The 21,013-nt window shown below is 44.6% G+C and overlaps 1 protein-coding gene across 1 annotated transcript in view; it reads right to left on the bottom strand.

Annotated features, from left to right (window-relative positions):
• LOC126203267 (protein sidekick-2-like) overlaps window positions 1-21,013 on the bottom strand; it is a 794,175-nt gene that overhangs the window by 3,556 nt on the left and 769,606 nt on the right. The window lies entirely within an intron of this gene.

The following is a 21,013-nucleotide window of genomic DNA, read 5'->3' as shown; positions in this document are numbered from 1 at the left end:
TTTCATTTATGGGGGCATTTGAAAGCTCTTGTCTACGCAACCCCGGTACTAAATGTAGAGACTCTTCGTGCTCGTATTGTGGACGGCTGTGATACAATACGCCATTCTCCAGGGTTGCATCAACGCATCAGGGATTCCATGCGACGAAGGGTGGATGCATGTATCCTCGCTAACGGAGGACATTTTGAACATTTCCTGTAACAAGGTGCTTGAAGTCACGCTGGTACGTTCTGTTGCTGTGTGTTTCCATTCCATGATTAATGTGATTTGAAGAGAAGTAATAAAATGAACTCTAACATGGAAAGTCAACGTTTCCGGACACATGTCCGCATAACATATTTTCTTTCTTTGTGTGTGAGGAATGTTTCCTGAAAGTTTGGCCGTACCTTTTTGTAACACCCTGTATATATTCTTCTTCGCGGATGGATCACTTAGGACCACGCATAATCAACATATGTTGACCTTCCTTTTTGCCCAGTATTCATTCATACGCTACGAATGAGCTCGCTTTCGTTGCTTAGACCGCGTATGTCGGTTAGTTTTTCTGTCTTATTCCTCAAAACCCCGTGTGCTTGTGACTTTTCTGATTTCATTTCTGTCATGTAGATTGGGAGCCCCTAATTCTCACAGATCCTTTATCGTCTGTTTGACCAGTTGAGTCTTGTAGTTTTGTTCTTTAAATAGTGTGGTTTTTGTGCGTTAACATGTTTGCGTCCACTCTTTCTAAATACCCCATGAAATGGATTCTTCTCATGCGCATTGTGTCTGTTATTTCGGAGATATATTTATACATTTCTGCATTGGGTTTTGGATAATGCACACAATCTTTAGTTCTTGGTCCTAAGATTTTCCACATTATTTTGCGTTCTTTCACTTCCAATTCCCCTTTTAGTGTTCTGTGTTGAAGATATGGTGTCTCAGATGCGTAGAGAGCTTTGGGTTTAATTACTGGAGTGTAATGTCGTATTTTGCAGTTCCACGAGAGACTCTTTTTTGTTGTAAACTTTTTTTCTAACTGAAACGCCGTCTCCATTTTCTGGACTCTTGATCTGACAGATTTCTTTTCATTACAGTTTTCTGCAATACATTCACCTAAATATTTAAATTCTTTTACTAAAGAGATGTAGTTATTACCAATTTTGAGATCAAATGGTGCATCTTTGATGTCAGTCATAATTTTTTTTTTTTTTTTCAAATGAAATTTCTAATCCTATTTTGCTGTCTGCTCTTTTAATAATTCTAGTTGTTTCTGTGCATCGGTTATGTCTTGGGCGATGACTGACATGCCTGAAGAGATACGCATGAAGTTCTTTGATGCAATAGGTACTGCGGTAACGATAAGTTCAGTAGTTTATTCAGTTGAAGAGGAATGGACATCTATGAAAAGCGCAATCATAGAAGTTCGAAAGAAAAACGCAGGAACAAGGAAGGTAATTGCGAGGAAAGCACGGGTAACAGAAGAAATACTTCAGCTGATTGATGAAAGAAGGAAGTGGAAAGATGTTCAGGGAAATTCAGGAACATAGAAATACAGTTCACTTTGAAATGAAATAAACAGGAAGTGCAGGGAAAGGGAGGCGGAATGGCTACATAAAAAAGTGTGGAGAAATCGAAAAGGGAATGATTGTCGGAAGGAATAAAACACGATAGCAAAGCCAAAAAACCTTCGGTGAAATTAAAAGCAAGGCTGGTAACATTAAGAGTGCAACGAGAATTCCACTGTTAAATGTAGAGGAGAGAGCGGATAGGTGGAAAGAATACATTGGAAGCCTCAATGAGGGGGAACATTTGTCTGTAGACGTGATTGAAGAGGAAACAGGAATTGATATAACAAAGATACGAGATCCAGTATTACGATCAGAATTTAAATGAGGTCTGGAAGACTTAAAATAAAATAAAGCGAAGGAACAGATAATATTCCATCGGAATTTCTAAAATCATTGGGGAAGTTGCCACAGAGCGAATACTGACGTTGGTGTGTAGAATGTACGAGTCTAGCGACATAACAACTGAATTTAGGAAGAATATTATCTACACAATTCCGACGATAGCAAGGGGCCACAGGTACGAGAATCATAGTACAGTCAGCTTAACAGCTTATGAATACAAGTTCCTGACAAGAATAACATACAGATGAATGGAAAAGAGAATTGGGTATCTGTTAGATGATCAGTTTGGCTTTAGGAGACGTAAAGGCACTAGAGAGATAGTTCTCACGTTGCTATTGAAAATGTATGCAAGACTAAAGAAAAACCAAGACTCGTTCATTGGATATGTCAATTTGGAAAAAGCGTTCGAAACTGTAGAATGGCGGAATATGTTCGAAATTCTGAGGAAAAACGAGTAAAATGCTATACGTACAACAGGGAAGACGGAAGAATAACATTGGAAAACCAAGAATGAATTTCTCGGATTAAAAATCAGTAAGAGAGTGATCTAGACTTTTGTCCCTACTCTTCAGTATATATATCGAAGAAGCAATGACAGAAATACAAGCAAAGTTCAAGAGTGGAATTAAAGTTCAAGGCGAAAGGATATCAATGATAAGATTCGCTGATGATATTATTATCCTCAATGAAATTGAAGAAGAATTACATGATCGGACGAATGGAATGAGGAGTCTAATTACTACAGAATAAGGGCTTGAGAGTAAATTGAAGAAAGACGAAAGGAATTAGAAGTTGCAGAAATGAGATCAGAGTGAAAATTAACCTCAGGATTGGTGATCACAAAGTAGATGAAGTTAAGGAATTCTGCTACCAAAAAAAATGGCTCAAATGGCTCTGAGCGCTATGGGACTTAACATCTATGGTCATCAGTCCCCTAGAACATAAAACTACTTAAACCTAACTAACCTAACGACAGCACGCAACACCCAGTCATCACGAGGCAGAGAAAATCCCTGACCCTGCCGTGAATCGAACCCGGGAACCCGGGCGTGGGAACCGAGAACGCTACCGTACAACCACAAGCTGCGGACAATGCTGCTACCGAACTAGCATAGTATCCATGACGGAAGGATCAAGGAGCACATCCAAAGCAGACTAGTAGTGGCAAAGAGAGGATATTTGGGAAAAAAGTCTACTAGTATCAAAGATGGGCCTTTATTTCAGAATGTGCGTTTGAAGTACAGCATTGTGTGTTAGTGAAACATGGACTTCGGGAACACCGGCAAAGAAGAGAATCGAAATCTATAATATGTGGTGTTACAAATGTAAGGAATGAGGAGGTTCTGCAGAGAATCGGTGAGACGATTTCCACCAAACTTGTTACATGTGTCACTTACTGTACGCAGAGAATCGCTGTGGAAGTAACAACCACCTACATACAAATGGGGTGGGGTGGAATGGAGGGGAAGCAGTTTTGCCTCAAATGAGCGAAGACTCGTACCCTCATGCACACATTATTTGAGATTAAGAGCACATTGAGGCTTCCATCAAACGTTACACATAATGGCAAATCCTTCCGAAACTTTCGTGTCACAATCTGAACAAAATGATGAAAGAGAAAAAGGTGAAACACTTAGTACATCTTCGCTGTGCATGCACAGTAACTGCAGCGTGAAGCTTGACATTTGAATTTATTACTTCTTTACAAATAAAGCTACTCGCGACACATTTCACACACAATATTCGTATATACCCCTGAAAGAATATACGAGCAAAACATTATTGTTATACAACACATTGATCAGGAGGTATGACGTTACAAATACTGAGACACAAGGATACTTCTGCATCACGAATGACTTTCTTATTTATTTTATTGTGTTGTATAGAACTGGGGATCTAGAAACGGCGGACAAGCTTCGTCCCCGCCGTAGTCCACAGTGGTACACAACCCCACAACAGGCTACAGCAGTCCACTCACCCCACCGCCGCCCACACCGAACCCAGGGTTATAGTGCGGTTCTGCCCCCCTCCCCCCCTCTTCACCCCTCTCACTCGAGAACTTCTCACACCAGACGAGTGTAGCCCCAATGTTTGCGTGGTGGAGTAATTGTGGTGTACGCGTACGTGGAGAAGTGTTTTTGTAGCAATCGCCGGCATAGTATAACTGAGGCGGAATAAGGAGAACCAGCCCGCATTCGCCGAGGCACATGGAAAACCGCGTTAAAAACCATCCACAGACTGGCTGACACACCGGACCTCGACACTAATCCGCCAGACGGGTTCGTGCCAGGGACTGGCACGCCTTTCCGCCCGGAAAGCAGTGCGTTAGACCACACGGCTAACCAGGCGGACTTTTATTTGTTACTTCGTTGTTACTAGCTGTATTTGCAACACGTTTTGTAGACAAGAACTGGACGTACCTGCACAATTACATCACGGTACGACATATATTTCAGGAGATGCGACGTCATAAACATTGTGCTGCGTGAAAATGAAACTACAAAGAGGATATCGCTTGAGATACAGGTGAAATATGTGTAGAAATAAGTTTGAAATATTCTAAAAGCTGTGGGTACAAATATGACCCTAAATCCGTGGAACGATTTCAGGCCAATTTGCTGCATATATTAGACAAGATCTGGACAGATATATCATGGGGTAAAACCACAAGCGTTGTGTTGGGATAGGGTTGATAACGTGGGGAGGGAAGAGGGGAAGAGATGTGATTCTTGAGTTTGGAGTATTTGATAATCAAAATATCCACGGGTGTACTGCCGGTCTATAGTGTCCAACGGGCACAATATTTCGGCGATCGTACATGTCGCCATCATCAGGTGAACTGACGGACTGAGCTCCTATTAACGTGCCCGCGCGGAGATCCGTAAGCTATGGCTGCTCAAATGGAATTGGGTTCGGTCGCGGCGGCGGCCGATTTAAATACCCTCCGCCTGCGACGCACTCCCTGTCTGCGCCCCGCACCACGGTCGCGTGGTGGAACAGATTGCGACGGCGTCTGATATGACGTCGGAGTGATGGCTCTGTCCGCTGTGGTCGTCACAACTATACGTTTGCTCGATTTTTTTCTTGATTAATCCAATCGCTGTTTCCCAAGCCTTGCTAAGATTATAGCCACAGTCACGGTTTATGAGGTCGTCATTGGTGGCCTCTCTAACAACGCTGTCCCAGTATCTCGACGTCTGAACCAGAATCATCGTGCGTTCATACTCCATAGCGTGATTATGCGACAAACAATGTGCAGCGACCGCCTACTTGCTCGGATACATCAGTCGAGTGTGCCTCTGGTGTACACGGCATCGATCCTCGACGGTACGCATCGTCTGACCAATATACGACTTCCCACATTGACACGGAATCTGGTACACGCCGGCCTTCCTCAAACCGAGGTCATCTTTGGCGCTCCCGACCAGTGCACGAGTTTTATTCGGAGGACACAGTTCCGACCCGGTGTTTCTTCAAAATGCGGGCAATTTTCCCTGAGAGTGCACCTGTATATGGAATAAACGCAGTGCCTACCTCCTCCCTCGTGTTTTCACCCACCTCCACATGTTGTGCTGTAGTGGTTGGGCGAAGCGCACGTTGAATCTGCCATTCTGAGTACCCATTTTTTCGAAAAACCGTTCTCAGATGTTCCAATTCCTGGGGTAGACTCTCTGCGTCAGAGATAGTGCGCGCCCTATGTACTAGAGTTTTAAGTACCCATTCCTCTGTGATGGGTGGTGGAAGCTGTCTGCGTGAAAATACAGATCAGTGTGCGTTGTCTTCCGATACACCCCATGACCTAGGGTGCCGTCAGCCCTTCTCTTGACCAAGACGTCAAGGAAAGGTAAATTACCCTCCGTTTCAGTCTCCATAGTGAATTTGATTTTGGGGTGTATGGAGTTTAGATGTGTAAGGAAGTCAAGGACTTTATCCATACCATGTGGCTAGATGACGAACGTGTCGTCCACGTAACGGAAAAAGCAGGTAGGTTTCCATTCGGGTGATGACAGGGCTTCCTCCTCGAAGTTCTCCATGTACAAATTCGCTACCACCGGTGAGAGTGGGCTCCCCATGGCGACTCCCTCCGCTTGTTCGTAGTATTCTCCATTAAAAAGAAAGTACGTGGAAGCCAAGACATGCCTAAGAAGTTCAGTGGTCTTCTCGTCAAACTTGTGACTAATCAATTCTAGTGACTGTCGCAGGGGTACCCTCGTAAACAAGGAAACGACGTCAAAACTCGCCATGATATCTGACTCATCAAATCGGAAGCTGTCAAGGCGTTTAACAAAATCCACGGAATTACGGATGTGATGAGGGCATTTACCCACATAAGGACTTAATATTCGCGTCGGGTATTTGGCCAACAAATATGTAGGTGCCCTGATGATGCTGACAATGGGGCGTAATGGTACCCCCTCTTTGTGAACCTTCGGGAGAACATATAGTCTAGGCGGTACCGGGCCTTGGGTAACAATGTCTTAGCGTCACACTCCGGTAAATCTGCATCCTTGAGAAGCGACCTCGTCTTGTTCTCCATCTTCTTTGTAGGGTCAGCGCTGATCTTCCGGTTTGAATCGTCATTTAGCAGGCTCTGCATCTTATCAGTGTAGTCCTTATGGGAGACAACAACTGTAGCATTGCCTTTGTCAGCCGGTAAGACAACAATTTCAGAGCGCTGCCTCAGATCACGAATGGCCGCCCTCTCTTTACTGGTGATATTTGACTTCATCGGCTTTGATTTCGTGCACTGGTGGGGAGCGCCAAAGATGACCTCGGTTTGAGGAAGGCCGGCATGTACCTGATTCCGTGTCAATGTGGGAAGTCGTATATTGGTCAGACGATGCGTACCGTCGAGGATCGATGCCGTGTACACCAGAGGCACACTCGACTGATGTATCGAGCAAGTCGGCGGTCGCTGCACATTGCTTGTCGCATAATCACGCTATGGAGTATGAACGCACGATGATTCTGGTTCAGACGTCGAGATACTGGGACAGCGTTGTTAGAGAGGCCATCGAAATTCGCACCAATGACGACCTCATAAACCGTGACTGTGGCTATAATCTTAGCAAGTCTTGGGAACCAGCGATTGGGTTAATCAAGAGTAAATCGAGCAAATGTATAGTTGTGACGACCACGGCGGACAGAGCCATCACACCGACGTAATCTCAGACGCCGTCGCAATCTGTTCCACCGCGCGACCGTGGCGCGGGGCGCGGACGGCGGAGTGAGCGCGCCGTGGGCGGAGGGTATTTAAATCTGCCGCCGCCGCGACCGAACCCAGTTCCATCTGAGCAGCCATAGCGTACGGATCTCCGTGCGGGCACGTTCACAGGAGCTCAGTCCGTCAGTTCACCTGATGATGGCGACATGTATGATCACCGAAATATTGTGCCCGTTGGACACTGTACATCGGCAGTACACCCGTGGATATTTTGATTAGGGGAAGAGATATTTGATAGACAAAAAGTAGGATGGAGGAGATAGGCTCTGATGGGAGAGGAGGAGATAGAGGCAGAGAGGTATAGATAGATAGTGGGATGATGAGGAGATGGTGAAAGTGATGAGGACCAGATGGAGAGACAGAGCGTAGGAAGAATTGGGCAGCGAGAAGGAGTGGAGTACATGTACAAAGAGAGGAGGAGAAAGGATGGACAGAGAAAAGGAAGAGGAGGAGATGGACTGAGATGAGACAGATGTATGGACAGAGAAAGGAAAGAGGAGGAGATGGAAGAGAGGAGGGAGTAGAAGCGAGAGGGAAAGAAGGAGATGTACAGGGAGAGGTGGACGAGAAGGTGAATATTAAGAGGGAGGAGAGAGAGAACTGATAGGAGGAGATGAACGAAGAGAGGGTGGGGAGGAGATGGAATCAGAAGGGGAAGAGGAGATGTATAGAGGAGAGGAAGGCAGATGGATAGAGGAGAAAAGAAACAGGAAGAAATGGACGCAGATAAGAGAGAAAGGAAAGAGGAGAAGATGGAACCGAGAAGGGAGTGTATTCCGTAGCTGTGCAGGACCGCACGCAACGGCTTTAAATATACGACCGAAACGCCATATATAACAGGTCTTATGACATGTGTGGTAAGTATGTACTTTTATTTGCTGAGCTCAGCCAGCCAGTGGTTCGACAACAATGGAGAGGAGCTCAATAGCTGGGAACAGTTACGGGCCGAACTGAAGAAAATGTTCAGCAGCAACCAGTAGCAAGTCCGCTTAGCGGGAAGACGACATACCACCAGGGCCCAACATCATGGGGAATGGGGAAATGATAGAATCTAGCATAAAGAATATTTTGGACCTATTCCATATCGTAAATTCGACTATGAAAGAAGCCGGCGAAATCTCACACTCTGTCAAAAGAGTCGCAGAAAACATGTTCCAAGCGCTTTATTTTACGGATGTAACAAAACAGAGGAATTTAGACGGTGACAGTGAGCAGAGGAAAGGCAACAGAAAACGTATCAAACGATAAAGGTATCACCGACTGCCGAATGTAACCCTTTGGCAGTTTTGAGAGGCTACATTGAGCTCACATCTCTCATACGCCAGATACTAAGGGGAGAGAAACTGGAGATAGCAGCTAGAAATGTCGGATCGTTTACAGAAGAGATAACGTGTTTGAATGTCGACACGATACATCTGAAACGAATAAGGAATGTTGAAGAACAGGTCTGTCGATTTTGGCACCAGTCTACACCACTAATTAACTCGAGCTTATTCCGTGTCACTCAAACGACAACAGAGAATCTAACCAAAAGCAGATACAGCCAACGTGATTGTCTCAATGTACGATCGCACGATTCTGAAAAAGCTCTTTAGAAGAACATAAACAATTATCTATTCTTATGGGACTGCTGACTAAAATGTATTCAATAACTTCTGTTATTTAAGTAATTTAAAATATAGGATGTAGTCTTAAGAATAATATTGGTACGTGTATCTGCATACCCTGCTATTAAAGCTCCTTATCGCCTCCTAAACAGCGTGTCCACTATTAAAGTTTCAATTTCACAACACTGTAGAAAGGGAACCACTGCTCCGAATTGGACTTGTGCGGCATATTAGTGACGCACGGGGTAAAGTATTGGAAAATAAAAATAAAAAGAATTAACGAAAATTTTTGCGCTACAATCGATTTAAAGTAAATGGAGTCGGCTGCAAATGACAAATGACACGTAATGCGACAGTAGTTGGACATAATATCGTCCGTACTGTTCAATGCACATGGCTGTTCAAGATCGGCATTCAACACTTGTGGCACTGTTAGCAATGTAGGCCCACCCACCAGAGCAAGTTCGTAACACATCGGATGAGAAAAGTCGGTTTTTAGATGTCCTGAAGCTAAAAACTGCATACAAAGGAAAATGACATTGGTTTTTTATTTTCCTGGGGCCAGAAACGCATAAAAACCAAAATGACATCGGTTCTGTCGTGAAACTGGAGCAAGACATCTTAAATATACTGTCAACCGTTTTCTGCCTCAAGTTGATAGCGAGAAACAGCATATTCCACAATATATCGCCGTGTCCGGGGGTTGGTGGTTGGGGAGCGGGTAGGGATAGCGGTCACATACAGGACGCGTTGGGCAACGCTTACCTTCAATCGAGCTACGTTCGTAATTGGATCAGTGAACATATCTTTCAGACAACCCCACAGCCAGAAGTCGCACGGATTAAGATATCTGGATGGCCAGGCTGTAGGGAAATGACGGCCGATAATTCTACCATTGCCGAAATGCCTCTGCTTCGCTGAATGTGCCCCATCTTGAATAAAAATGATCCTTCCCATAAATCCACGTTCTTGATGGATTAGACTGTCGTTGGTGCGTAAAAGACTCTCATAGGGTTTACCATTCACGGTAGACCTATCAGGACCCGCAGGATTCATCTTCTCGAAGAAATCCAGCCCTACGATAAAGTATGCCGTCAACCTGTACCAGACAGTTACCTTTGGAGAATGAAGTGATACCGGTTACGCCCGTGTGTATTTTACGTAGCCAATATTCTGAAGAAGAAGAATGGGTAGCTTTGAGGGATGAAATAGTGAAGGCAGCAGAGGATCAAATAGGTAAAAAGACGAGGGCTAGTAGAAACCCTTGGGTAACAGATAAAATATTGAATTTAATTGATAAAAGGAGAAAATATAAAAATGCAGGCAAAAAGGAATACAAACGTCTCAAAAATGAGATCGACAGGAAGTGCAAAATGGATAAGCAGGGATGGCTAGAGGACAAATGTAAGGATGTAGAGCCTTATCTCACTAGGGGTAAGATAGATACTGCCTACAGGAAAATTAAAGAGACCTTTGGAGAAAAGAGAACCACTTGCATGAATATCAAGAGCTAAGATGGAAAACCAGTCCTAAGCAAAGAAGGGAAAGCAGAAAGATGGAAGGAGTACCGGGCTATTACAAATGATTGAAGCGATTTCATAAATTCACTGTAGCTCCATTCATTGACATATGGTCACGACACACTACAGATACGTAGAAAAACTCATAAAGTTTTGTTCGGCTGAAGCCGCACTTCAGGTTTCTGCTGCCAGAGCGCTCGAGAGTGCAGTGAGACAAAATGGTGACAGGAGCCGAGAAATCGTATGTCGTGCTTGAAATGCACTCACATCAGTCAGTCATAACAGTGCAACGACACTTCAGGACGATGTTCAACAAAGATCCACCAACTGCTAACTGCATTCGGCGATGGTATGCGCAGTTTAAAGCTTCTGGATGCCTCTGCAAGTGGAAATCAACGGGTCGGCCTGTAGTGAGCGAAGAAACGGTTGAACGCGTGCGAGCAAGTTTCACGCGTAGCGCGCGGAAGTCGACGAATAAAGCAAGCAGGGAGCTAAACCTACCACAGCCGACGGTTTCGAAAATCATTGGAAGGATTAGTGCGATTTCTACATCAAAAATTAAGAAAATTACTGCAATTAAGAAGAATCGAAGTGAGAATGGTATTCGGAAAAGGGTAAAGCAGAAGCCTTACCGTTTACAATTGCTACAAGCCCTGACACCCGATGACAAAGTCAAACGCTTTGAATTTTCGGCGCGGTTGCAACAGCTCATGGAAGAGGATGCGTTCAGTGCGAAACTTGTTTTCAGTGATGAAGCAACATTTTTTCTTAATGGTGAAGTGTTTAAACCTCCTCTACCAAGAAACGTGCCAGAACTGCGAGCTCGCATCAACGATGCTTTCGAACTCATTGATGGGGACATGCTGCGCCGAGTGTGGGAGGAACTTGATTATCGGCTTGATGTCTACCGAATCACTAAAGGGGCACATATCGAACATTTATGAATGCCTAAAAAAACTTTTAGAGTTTTTGCATGTGTGTGCAAAGCATTGTGAAAATATCTCAAATAATGAAGTTATTGTAGAGCTGTGAAATCGCTTCAATCATTTGTAATAACCCTGTATATAGAGGGTCTATACAAGGGCGATGTACTTGAGGACAATATTATGGAAATGGAAGAGGATGTAGATGAAGATGAAATGGGAGATGTGATACTGCGTGAAGAGTTTGACAGAGCACTGAAAGACCTAAGCCGAAACAAGGCCCCCGGAGTAGACAACATTCCATTAGAACTACTGACAGCCTTGGGAGAGCCAGTCCTGACAAAACACTACCATCTGGTAAGCAAGATGTATGAGACAGGCGAAATACCCTCAGACATCAAGAAGAATATAATAATTCCAATTCCAAAAAAAGCAGGTGTCGACAGATGTGAAAATTACCGAATTATCAGTTTAATAAGCCACGGTTGCAAAATATTAACACGAATTCTTTACAAACGAATGGAAAAACTGATAGAGGCCGACCTCGTGGAAGATAAGTTTGGATTCCGTAAAAATGTTGGAACACGTGAGGCAATACTGACTCTACGACTTATCTTAGAAGAAAGATGAAGGAAAGGCAAACCTACATTTCTAGCATTTGCAGACTTAGAGAAAGCTTTTGACAATGTTAATTGGAATACTCTCCTTCAAATTCTAAAGGTGGCAGGGGAAAAATATAGGGAGCGAAAGGCTATTTACAATTTGTACAGAAACCAGATGGCAGTTATAAGAGTCGAGGGGTATGAAAGGGAAGCAGTGCTTGGGAAGGGAGTGAGACAGGGTTGTAGCCTATCCCCGATGCTATTCAATCTGTATATTGAGCAAGCAATAAAGGAAACAAAAGAAAAGTTCGTAGTAGGTATTAAAATCCATGGAGAAGAAATAAAAACTTTGAGGTTTGCCGATGACATTGTAATTCTGTCAGACACAGCAAGGGACTTGGAAGAGCAGTTGAACGGAATGGAAAGTGTCTTGAAAGGCGGGTATAAGATGAACAACAACAAAAGCAAAACGAGTATAATGGAATGTAGTCTAATTAAGTCGGCTGATTCTGAGGGAATTAGATTAGGAAATGAGACATTTAAGTAAATGAGTTTTGCTATTTGGGGAGCAAAATAACTAATGATGGTCGAAGTAGAGAGGATATACAGTCCTGGAAATGGAAAAAAGTACACATTGACACCGGTGTGTCAGACCCACCATACTTGCTCCGGACACTGCGAGAGGGCTGTACAAGCAATGATCACACGCACGGCACAGCGGACACACCAGGAACCGCGGTGTTGGCCGTCGAATGGCGCTAGCTGCGCAGCATTTGTGCACCGCCGCCGTCAGTGTCAGCCAGTTTGCCGTGGCATACGGAGCTCCATCGCAGTCTTTAACACTGGTAGCACGCCGCGTGGACGTGAACCGTATGTGCAGTTGGCGGACTTTGAGCGAGGGCGTATAGTGGGCATGCGGGAGGCCGGGTGGACGTACCGCCGAATTGCTCAACACGTGGGGCGTGAGGTCTCCACAGTACATCGATGTTGTCGCCAGTGGTCGGCGGAAGGTGCACGTGCCCGTCGACCTGGGACCGGACCGCAGCGACGCACGGATGCACGCCAAGACCGTAGGATCCTACGCAGTGCCGTAGGGGACCGCACCGCCACTTCCCAGCAAATTAGGGACACTGTTGCTCCTGGGGTATCGGCGAGGACCATTCGCAACCGTCTCCATGAAGCTGGGCTACGGTCCCGCACACCGTTACGCCGTCTTCCGCTCACGCCCCAACATCGTGCAGCCCGCCTCCAGTGGTGTCGCGACAGGCGTGAATGGAGGGACGAATGGAGACGTGTCGTCTTCAGCGATGAGAGTCGCTTCTGCCTTGGTGCCAATGATGGTCGTATGCGTGTTTGGCGCCGTGCAGGTGAGCGCCACAATCAGGACTGCATACGACCGAGGCACACAGGGCCAACACCCGGCATCATGGTGTGGGGAGCGATCTCCTACACTGGCCGTACACCACTGGTGATCGTCGAGGGGACACTGAATAGTGCACGGTACATCCAAACCGTCATCGAACCCATCGTTCTACCATTCCTAGACCGGCAAGGGAACTTGCTGTTCCAACAGGACAATGCACGTCCGCATGTATCCCGTGCCACCCAACGTGCTCTAGAAGGTGTAAGTCAACTACCCTGGTCAGCAAGATCTCCGGATCTGCCCCCATTGAGCATGTTTGGGACTGGATGAAGCGTCGTCTCACGCGGTCTGCACGTCCAGCACGAACGCTGGTCCAACTGAGGCGCCAGGTGGAAATGGCATGGCAAGCCGTTCCACAGAACTACATCCAGCATCTCTACGATCGTCTCCATGGGAGAATAGCAGCCTGCATTGCTGCGAAAGGTGGATATACACTGTACTAGTGCCGACATTGTGCATGCTCTGTTGCCCGTGTCTATGTGCCTGTGGTTCTGTCAGTGTGATAATGTGATGTATCTGACCCCAGGAATGTGTCAATAAAGTTTCCCCTTCCTGGGACAATCAATTCACGGTGTTCTTATTTCAATTTCCAGGAGTGTAAAATGTAGACTGCCAATGGCAAGGAAAGCGTTTCTGAAGAAGAAAAATTTGTTAACATCGAGTATAGATTTAAATGTCAGGAAGTCGTTTCTGAAAGTATTTGTATGGAGTGTAGCCATGTATGGAAGTGAAACGTGGACGATAAATAGTTTAGACAAGAAGAGAATAGAAGCTTTTGAAATGTGGTGCTACAGAAGAATTATGAAGAATAGATGGGTAGATCACATAACTAATGAGGAGGTATTGAAGAGAATTGGGGAGAAGAGGAGCTTGTGGCACAGCTTGACTAGAAGAAGGGATCGGTTGGTAGGACATGTTCTGAGACATCGAGGGATCACCAATTTAGTATCGGAGGGCAGCGTGGAGGGTAAAAATCGTAGAGGGAGACCAAGAGATGAATACACTAAGCAGATTCAGAAGGATGTAGGCTGCAGTAGGTAGTGGGAGATGAAGAAGCTTGCAGAGGATAGAGTAGCATGGAGGGCTGCATCAAACCAGTCTCAGGACTGAAGACCACAACAACAACAACAATATTCTGTAATTTTGTTTATTGACAGGCTCTTGGAGATAGAAATGAGCTTTGTCTGTCCATAGGATATTCCACGGCCATTCATTGTCCACTTCCATGGGAACAAGGATCCCGGAAGGAAAGTTTACTACCTGGCAGGTCAGCAGGAAAAAGCACCAGAAAATGAATGATTTAGTATGGATAGCAATACAGGATTTTATGCACCGTGCTCACTGGCTTGTTCAACGTTTGGGCACTCCCTGCCTGCACGTCACTCTCGACCTCTCCTGCGGTACTGTGGCCATATTTTTGACAAACGCCTGATGAACTCCTTTCCTCCCTCTTTCTCATAGTACTTCAGAAGAAGCTGTCTTTTCGGATTTTGCAATAATTTTCTCCAAACCTTTAGTAGACATCGAACCAACGCCTTTTTAAATACTCTTGAGTGTCCGCAACTTCTGTTGGGCTACTGGCGCACAGTCACCGTTCTTGTAAAAGAGCTCTGCCAACTGCCTGGAATATTTAAAGAAGGCAGTCATGTTGGAGGCAAGCTGAACAATAGCCGCGTGCCCTGCGTTGGTTGGTGTGCATATTCTGAGGCCTATAGTGGCATCTATTGGTCAAACTTAGTGTTGTTCAAATTTGACGTGTTCTACAGCGTTTTGAAACTAGATGTTTAATAGTGGACTCCCCGTTTAACATTTTCAGCTTAATATTTCAGTTGTTAATCCCTGATGGCTTCTATTTGTCGTTCACGCGGGTCGTCGTGCCCGCCTCGCCGTGGCCGAAACACACAACTCATAGCCCAACCGTAAACCGCAGTCCGCCAGCTCTTGAAGCTCTCGACGATAAAGTTTAATTCTGCGAAGCCGCTCGTAATGTCATAAAATTCCCCTCCCAAGTATCGCCAGTTGGAATTTCCTTTACCTCACTTCCATCCCTTTTCTAATGTTTGGCTCAAAATAACTGCAACTCTCGAACAACTCGCTCTGCTCCTTGGAGAGGAGATTGAAGAGTGGTTAAAGTAAACATTGCAAGTTTTCAAAAATAATGCGCCGTCTAAAAAAAAAAAAGTCATAATCCTTATCGCAGGGAGCACCATATGGCTGAACATAATGTTTTAAATAAACTGTACGCTCAACAGATGTCATTGTTCACTTGCATGAAACTTAATATGTATGTTATGAATGTGTCTCCAGTATCAAAGTACACATGGACAGCGAAGGAAAATTAGTTCAAATGTCTCTGAGCACCATGGGACTTAACGTCTGAGGTCATCAGTCCCCTAGAACTTAGAACTACTTAAACCTAACTAACCTAAGGACATCACACACATCCATGCCCGAGGCAGGATTCAAACCTGCGACCGTAGCGGTTCCAGATTGAAGCGGCTAGAACCTATCGGCCACAGCGGTCGACAGGAAATTAGTGAGGAGGTAAAATAAAGTAGAAGAAACAACAGTAAGTTATAGATGTAGCAAGTACTGTGGAGTCGCATATTCCAACTGGGGAGAAAAGAACCTTATAGCAGATCCTGACTGAGAGTAGGAATCAGTTTGAAGCCCTGAGACTTTTCTGAGATGTGTAACACTTGTGCAGATGCGTCAGCAGCTGTGCAGTTCAGTCCCATACACAGAAGTTTTTTAATTACGTAATAATCATGTTTTCGCTCAAGGATTAATACTATAAACTTAATTACGATTCCAATTATAGTGATCACGGGCTTACAGCGTAATTAATTGACGAGTCAATAAACTCAATCAGCAAATTAATTCATTATTAACAGTTTACCTCAGATATCTGAAACCATAAGTGTGTTTCCTAGGTAAACTACCATCGAATGATAAGGACGGATCATTTGCAATGTGTACCAATCATACTTCACGTTCTCCTGGGACGCTCGGTGATAAAAGTCTTGTAACCATATCCGCTCCTTCAACTGAATTTCTTTATTGCGATCGGCCTATTTCGGCTGCTATAGCCACTGTCAAGCTATCCATAAATAATACATAGAATTTTATCCTTACTTGGTTAAATATTTTGAATTTATATATTATGGCTATATGGTGTGTGTATACGTTGATACTTACGTATAGTTATTCTTCACATCTATTTCCCGTAGGTGGTACTGTCGCTTATTAAATTGCTGAATACGATTTTGAGATCTGTGTTTGTCTTTTGGCGAAATTGTGACAGCTTTTTGGTCATTTTTAGCATCAGTGGAGTTGTTCAAGTATTAAAAAGGCCAAGAGGCTGTCACAAATTCTCTAAAGTACAAATGCATATCACAAAGTCATAGACAGAAATTTAAAAAGCCACAGTACCCACTGATGTGATATCGAGGTCAACACCTTATACCCATAACATGTATATACAATAAATTAAGTTAATAATGGTAAAATAATATCTATTATTCTTAGATACCTTGAATGGCAAATTTAACCGAAATAAGCCTATCGCAGCAGAGAAATTCAATTGATGCAACGGGCTTGGGTTCATATATACATGGTGTAGCGGGCGTAAATGCAGTTATTTTTATATGTGATACCACAGTATGTATACACATCAGTGTGCTGGCTGTTTTTTTTTTTTTTTTTTTTTTGCTAAGTCGAACAGTCTCCCCACAAACACGTCACAAAGTAGTACACGACATGATGTTTTCTGCATGGTCTTACTGAATCACTAAGTAGGCTACGCCAGTCAGTATAGACTTCCAGTTTTGGCGTTCATGCGTCCACACGTCAACCACTGGCCTGCTGTCCAGGGGAAAACCAACCCTAACTGCTTGCTCTTGCAACATGCATTTGGTGATGCTAACCACTCTTAAAACACACGACTTGTAGTGGCTATAGTTATTGGTCAGAAAATGAACTAAATACGGATGTAATACTGAGTACACAGTCCTCAGTCACTATTATAAGTACCTGCGTTTATACGCATTACATCCAGAATGTATATAATTTTCCGATCAGTTAAGTCGGCAGCCGCTGTGGCCGAGCGGTTCTAGAAGCTTCAGTCTGGAACCGTGCTGCTGCTACGGTTGTAGGTTCGAATCCTGGCTGAGGGCATGGATGTGTGATGTCCTTTGGTTAAATCAGGTTTAAGTAAATCTAAGTCTAGCGGACTGATGACCTCAGATGTTAAGTCCCATAGTGCTTGGAGCCCTTTGTACCGATCAGTTAAGTTCAAAAAGTCACAAGACGACTATAAATCAGTAGGATGGGAGACACTGCGTTCAAATTTTGGCTGCAGATACGCAATGTCGCGCATTGAACTATTTTCTCCCATCGTAATGGTCGTATCTACATGACAGATTTCCAGACCTTAATGCCAGGATAAAGCATCGTCCAGCTAGACCAGAGCCCCAGCAACCGTCGTCACTACAACGACCGGTAAAGTTGACTATATTAATTACATGTTCTGGGAGAAGGCACACTGCTGTGCTATATCCGATTCCTTAAAACCACAGAGAAACGCTGTCTGGCCTCTACTCCACTGCAGATCTTACAAGGCAACACTTTCTTACATTTATTAGTCCGGTCATTTGCGGAAATGTTATTTGAGTTGAATTAGCTTCCATTACCAAGGAAACGATCCTGTGCTATAATTCAGATCAGTAGTGATTACATGGCTATGTGACAGTATGCTCGGGGCTACTTCGCTCACTTTTATTACGCGAGTGTGGCATTGTGTGATGCTCATGTGGCAAGAATGGTAATGATGTCCTTGTTCAATTTCAAATGTGATATCTCTCATGGCAAACCACATTCTCTCTTGATATTTACGTCCTGTAACTGATCTCATGGGAAAGAATACAGCTCTCTGGAAGATCTCATGTTTTTGTTGTACAGTGTTTATTACGTTATTAACTTTTGCTTTAGAATGACGTCATACCAGCGAGTAGCCCAGAATTTTGGTTTGATTTTGTTTCCATAGCGTGGAAAAGCTGTCTCCCATTTAATCTTCTTTGATTACCAGTATAAGACAAAAAAAGAAAATGCTCAGAACGGAGGAATTATCCGAAAAGGACGGAAATCAGTTTACGTGATGTACATGTACAAACGAACAAATTATTACAATTCCAGAAAAATTTCGCAGTTTATTCAAGGGAAAGAGCTTCACAAATTGAGAAATTCAATATCGTGTTGATCCACATGTGTCCCTAATGCAATCAATTATTCGGCCTGGCATTGATTGATAGAGTTGTCGGATATCATCCTCAAAGATCCCGTCCCAAATGGTCTGCAACTGGCATGTTAGATCGTCAAAACCTCGGGCTTGTTGGAGAGCTCTGCCAGACAGTGCTCCAACCGTTCTCAATTAGGGTGAGATCTGATAACCTTGCTGGCCCAGGAAGTGTTTGGCAAGAATGAAGACAAGCAGTAGAAACTCTCAGCATGTGAGGGCGGGCATTATCTTTCTTAAACGTAAACCCACAATGGCTTGCTATAAGGAGCAACAAAATGTGGGGGTAGAGTATCTTCGACTTACCGCTGTTCTGGAACGATGACGAGGATGCTAACCAAAGGGGGGCTGCTACGTTAGAAAATGCTACCCCAGGCCATCACTCCTGAATATCGAGCCGTGCGGCCAGCGTCAGTCAGGCTGGTATCCCATTGCTATCTGGCGCGTCTCCGGAGACGTTTTCGCTGCTCATCGGGTCTCATTTCGAACCGCGACTCATCGCTGGAGACAGTTCTACTCCATACAATGAGATTAGAGGCTGAATCTGCTCGACGCCACTGCAAACTTGATTGTTGGTGCACAGAAGGCAATGGTAGTCGGCGAAAAGGGCGTCTTGAATTTAGCCCTCTCCCTGTCAGCCGCCTGTTAATGGTCCTTGAGGTCCCTGAAGCACCAGTCGCACGTCGGATCGTTGATAATGATAAATGTTGGGCTCTGAATGCCTCCCTGATGATTGTCCGGTCCTCACTTTTGTCGTCTCTTTAGGCCGGCCGCTCCTTTTTGACACTGTGTTCGTCCATAATTCACCCGTTCCTCCCAATACCGTCAAATAGTGGCGCTGTTCCTATTCAAATTTCGAGCCGATTACTCCATCCGGCTTCTTTGAGCCCAACTACAAGTCCTCACTCAAATGCTGATATCTGCGTATACTGCGCACGCGCCTGCGTGCGATGCATAGTTTCTGACCAACTGAGTTCTTGGAATGACACTGGCATAGATTTTATGCCCTGGTGTCGACATGTCCAAGTTTACTGTCCTTGCCAGACGCCTGGTGAGATTTGGCTGCAGCGTCACACATTCATCCTTTGGTTGCCGAGCTTTACCGTTTTGCATTTTTCGTCACTGCCTATATGAATATCAGTTCGTGAGCTGTTTGCATAATTCCTTCGTGGTGTAAGGTTTGTTTCTTTTATCTTCGTATAGATTCCTTTAGCTTCTTGCCTATTACTTATTTCTGGCTATTCTCTTTTGTCCCCAGGTCTCACATCATTCTGCACGTACCGAGCCCTGGTTAGTGTCCCCTCCAGAAGCAACTAAGGTGAACGAGATTTGTAGCTTATTGTACACCGGATCACAAGTCTTTTGATGGTGTCAGTGTGTCTTAGATAAATGCACTCCACGAGACAGCGTTCACCAGGTTTACACTATATGCGCATACCACCATAAGTTGCGTGCTGGCAATATCTGGTTTCATCGCTGAAGACCATGGCGGCCCATACCATCTCCCAAGTGATCCTCTAACGCCACCAGTCGTGTTGTTCGTGTCGATGCAGTGGTGTGAGTGGAAGATGGGTTAGAGGCGTGCATGTCCATAGTTCCACTGCTAATAACGTGTTCGCCACGTTCGTGTTGTCACATCTGGGCTCACAAGCCTTCTTATCTGTGCTGTGGTACCTGTACGCTCTGCCACTCTTGCCATTACAATACGACGATCCTTGTAGCGTGGACGGCCACAACGTCGTCTACAAGTGTAAGAATGTTGACGTGACCATTTGTACCAGTATTGTTGCACAACGTCGCAGAACGTCCAAGTTGTGCAGCAATTCTTCGAAACTAGTACGCCGCCACTCGAAAGACCACAATTAGGCTCCTTTGAAGCTCGCTGATCTACATCTACATCCATACTCCGCAAGCCACCTGGCGGTGTGTGGCGGAAGGTACCTTGATGACCTCTATCGGTTCTCCCTTCTATTCCAGTCTCGTATTGTTTGTGGAAAGAAAGATTGTCGGTATCCTCTGCGTGGGCTCTAATATCTGATTTTATCCTCATGATCTCCTCGCGAGATATACGTAGGAGGGAGCAATATACTGTTTGACGCCTCGGTGAAGGTTGTTGTTGTTGTTGTTGTGGTCTTCACTCCTGAGACTGGTTTGATGCAGCTCTCCATGCTACTCTATCCTGTGCAAGCTTCTTCATCTCCCAGTACCTACTGCAACCTACATCCTTCTGAATCTGCTTAGTGTATTCATCTCTTGGTCTCCCTCTACGATTTTTACCCTTCACGCTGCCCTCCAATGCTAAATTAGTGATCCCTTGATGCCTCAAAACATGTCCTACCAACCGATCCCTTCTTCTAGTCAAGTTGTGCCACAAGCTTCTCTTCTCCCCAATCCTATTCAATACCTCCTCATTAGTTACGTGATCTACCCACCTTATCTTCAGCATTCTTCTGTAGCACCACATTTCGAAAGCTTCTATTTTCTTCATGTCCAAACTAGTTATCGTCCATGTTTCACTTCCATACATGG

This window comes from Schistocerca nitens, chromosome 9 (assembly GCF_023898315.1).
Source record: "Schistocerca nitens isolate TAMUIC-IGC-003100 chromosome 9, iqSchNite1.1, whole genome shotgun sequence".
Classification (NCBI taxonomy): domain Eukaryota; kingdom Metazoa; phylum Arthropoda; class Insecta; order Orthoptera; family Acrididae; genus Schistocerca; species Schistocerca nitens.
Note: the sequence above shows the minus strand (reverse complement) of the source record. Positions and strands in the feature narration are given on the sequence as shown.